The 3557-nt window shown below is 45.4% G+C and overlaps 1 long non-coding RNA gene across 1 annotated transcript; it reads right to left on the bottom strand.

The window, feature by feature from the left end:
* Positions 1-558: 558 nt before the first annotated feature.
* LOC147112607 (uncharacterized) lies at positions 559-2227 on the bottom strand. Its single transcript, XR_015079443.1, has 2 exons — positions 2029-2227; positions 559-1724 (listed from the first exon to the last, which is right to left on the bottom strand). It is a non-coding gene; the product is annotated as an uncharacterized LOC147112607 (long non-coding RNA).
* Between the last annotated feature and the right edge of the window lie 1330 nt (positions 2228-3557).

Raw genomic sequence — 3557 nt, 5'->3', positions numbered from 1 at the left:
CACTGCTAGGAATTACAGGAATGCGGCATCATGCATACCTGCCTTATTTTGCGCTCATGCCCCAAAACCACCTAAAATCAGGCAAAGAAATAACAGAATGCACAGCCCATGAACGAAATACAAAATTGACAAGCCTGAAACAAGGTTAAGATTAGAAAATACTTTTTTCTCCACAGGATAGTGAACATTCAGATATTAGTACATCGTAGTCTTCCGTGATTTTGGGGGGCAAAGAGGCACAATATCAGCGGTGCGTTTGCGGTGCCCGCCCAATGCATCAGTCCGGAGGCCCAATCCCATCTTAGATTTGGGCCTCATTAACATTTGTCCAGCGAGTTGCAGCTCACCAGTTTGGTCCTGTGGAAAATGGGCCGGATGTAGAATGCAGCCGATTGACAGGTAAAGCCTTTTTGGGTGGAGCAGGTTCCAGGGATTGGGTTGGGGGTTGGTGGGGAGACAAGGATAGGCTGGTGGCAGGACAACAGATTTTTTGGGTGCCTGGGGAACACTCCGCCTCCTCCTGGCCTCATAAATGTCTTAAAATCAAATCAAATCAAATCAAATCAAATCAACTTTATTGTCATTGTTAGTGCACAAGTGCAGTACAACGAAATGTAGGCCTGCGGCTCCCGAGAGCGTACATTTAGATTAATACATTTAAACATTCAACATACATTTGGCTTGCAATACATTAACATAAACATAACCATAATAAAGTGCATTGGCAGATGTGCAGGCTTTAGAGTTTATTTGTGGAGTTCAGTAGGATGACAGCCCTGGGAAAGAAGCTGTTCCTAAATTTGGTCGTACGGGTGCGAATGTATCTGTAGCGTCTCCCAGATGGCAGGAGGGCGAACAGACTGTGGCTGGGGTGGGTAGGGTCTTTGATGATGGACCGTGACCTCCGTAAACAGCGTTTCTGGTATATGTGCTCTATGGTCGGTAGCCAGGTGCCGGTAATGCATTGGGCAGTTTTGACTACCCGCTGCAGGGCTTTCCGGTCATAGTAGCTACAGCTGCCATACCATACTGTGATACAGTTTGTCAGGATGCTCTCTATTGTGCAGTGGTAAAAGCTAGAGAGGATCAGGGGTGACAGGTTACATCCCTTCAGCCTCCTTAGGAAATATTTAGCTTTTTTTAGAATTAGTTATTTAATTAGTTAATTAGTTAATTAGAAGTAATTAGCTTTTTGGAGAGGCCTTTCAATGCATTAAAATTGAATCAGGCGGCAAATGGGCGCACGAGGTCCCCGTCATATTTTCCTCTGCTGATTGCCGATTTTTCAGGTGAGAAACAAGTGGCTGGCAGTTGAAAATCCCCCCACCAAGTGCAATGTGCAATGCACCAACCACCAGGAAATTCGTAGTTTGGGTGGCACGATTCTGTCTTTTCCGAATAACTGGATTGTGGTGCAGATTGCCAGCCGTGGAGATCAGAGTAAGACAGTGATAGGTTGTCTGTCATCTAGCCCTGCACGCTCAACTTGGCTGGCTCTTTCTTGAGTCATCGACATTAACGAAGTGGAGCAGTTTTTCGGCCACTCTGATCCCAGCTGAAAATCAGTTCACTTGGAATAGCTTCACCACTAATTGCAACTTAGTCCAAAAACACAATCAAAATTTTCTGAAAGTTTTCCAGTAGCTTTTGGAACCTTCATTTGGCTAAATCAACACTGTTCAGCAAACATTTTCTTGACAGTTTCACAGGTCTGCTTCCCTTCTCTATCAGGGGAAAAGGTTGAGGAAAATATAAATTTGGAAGAACACATAAAAACAAGCAATTTATAATTAGCTAGATGAATTAGAATCATAGAATGGTTACAGCAGAGAAGGAGGCCATTCGGCCCGTCGAGCCCGTGCCAGCTCTCTGCAAGAGCACTTCAGCTAGTCCCACTCCCCCGCCCTTTCCCCGCAACCCTGCAATTTGTTTTCCTTCAGGTGCCGATCCAATTCCCTTTTGAAAGCCACGATTGAGTCTGCCTCCACCACCCTCTCAGGCACTGCATTCCAGATCATAATCACTCACTGCGCAAAAAAGTTTTTCCTCATGTCGTCTTTGGTTCTTCTGCCAATCACCTTAAATCTGTGTCCTCTGGTTCTCGACCCTTCTGCCGATGGGAACAGTTTCTCTCTATTTACTCTGCCCAGACCCCTCATGATTTTGAATTATTCAAATTGCATTGCCACAAAACCCAACTGCAGTCCCAGCACTCCATGCCTCATTGGGTTGATGTGTAACACTTTTGATTAAACATTAAGTAGGAGTTTGACCCCATTTGGAAAATAAGCCTGACTGCGGTAGTTTGATAATTAAGTTTGGAATGAACAAATCCCAAGCCAATCTTCAAGCAGATCTACTTTTGGCAGTTTTTTGCAGACCTGTTTGAATGTTAAACTTAGGCTAAATTTCTTTGATCTGGGAGGTTATAGTAAAATGATGAAAAGCACCAAAAGATTCAAGCATGATATTGAAACTCCACACCCAAGAAAATGGGAGGTAAGCCATTCTATTACTAACGCTGCCTCTTCTGCCTTTTAGTCACATTTACATCGACAAAATTAGTAGCTAGAATCTAACAAAAGGGGGAAACTCTTCAGTTACTTAAAAAGGTAGTGCAACTCATTGGCTTTGCAAAATCTAATTTTACCTGATTTATTTCAAGTGATTCCATTTATTAAAGAGCTCTCCAATATCAAGGCCCAGTGGCCGTTAGTGCACCACTTGATTTCCTTGTAACTAATGTTAATATTGACCGCAAAGTGAAAATATTTTTCACTGCCTGGCAGTAATTGGTTACTGGTACAAGGAGTAAATGGGGGAGAAATTCGGTATCGCCCCGTTTGGGACGCAATTATCAGCCGGGCGCAAAGTTTAGCACCTGGCACTAATTATCGCCTCCGACTGCAAACTTGGCTTCTATCGCCTCTGGAGGTGATTTGAGCGCTAAATCAGGCGCTACACACCTCTCTTAAGGCGATAACGCCGAGGAGCGAGGCGCGACCTCAGAGTGCTGGTGAAGCTCATGTGATGTCAGTTAGCAATGGAACACAGACACACTGGCGCCGGCCAGTTCTTAAAGGGGAGGGTCGATCTTGCCACACCCTACTCATTGCAGCCTTGAATCTCTGCCTGGAGAGACCTGTACATCAATTCTGCTGGAAAGAACAACGGAGAGAACCAGGGAAAGAGCTCAGAGTGCAGCCCCCATAGCCTCTTCTAAATCGATGCAAGGAAGGTCAAATCAAAATGAACCTGCAAAGTGCTGCTCAGTACCCAAAACTCCTTCACACAGTGTTTAATCTCTCCAGAAGTCTCTCTCTCTCAAAATGCGTGGTGCAAAAATGTCAGTGACAAAAAAAGGCAGGAAACGGACACCTTTAAATAGCGCTCCCCCAGTCCCTTCCCGACTGCAGAACGCACCCCTCAACCTGTCATTGCTTGCGGCAGGCAGAAAGGCAGGGGGCGCCACTCAATATCCAGTCCGAGGCGCTACCGGAGCATTACACGCTCGACTGACGTCAAGATCCACAGGCACAGGAGGTCGTGGCGGTAGT

The sequence above is a fragment of the Somniosus microcephalus genome, chromosome 9 (assembly GCF_052327205.1).
Source record: "Somniosus microcephalus isolate GS21.2 chromosome 9, FLI_Smic_1.0, whole genome shotgun sequence".
NCBI classification, from domain to species: domain Eukaryota; kingdom Metazoa; phylum Chordata; class Chondrichthyes; order Squaliformes; family Somniosidae; genus Somniosus; species Somniosus microcephalus.
Note: the sequence above shows the minus strand (reverse complement) of the source record. Positions and strands in the feature narration are given on the sequence as shown.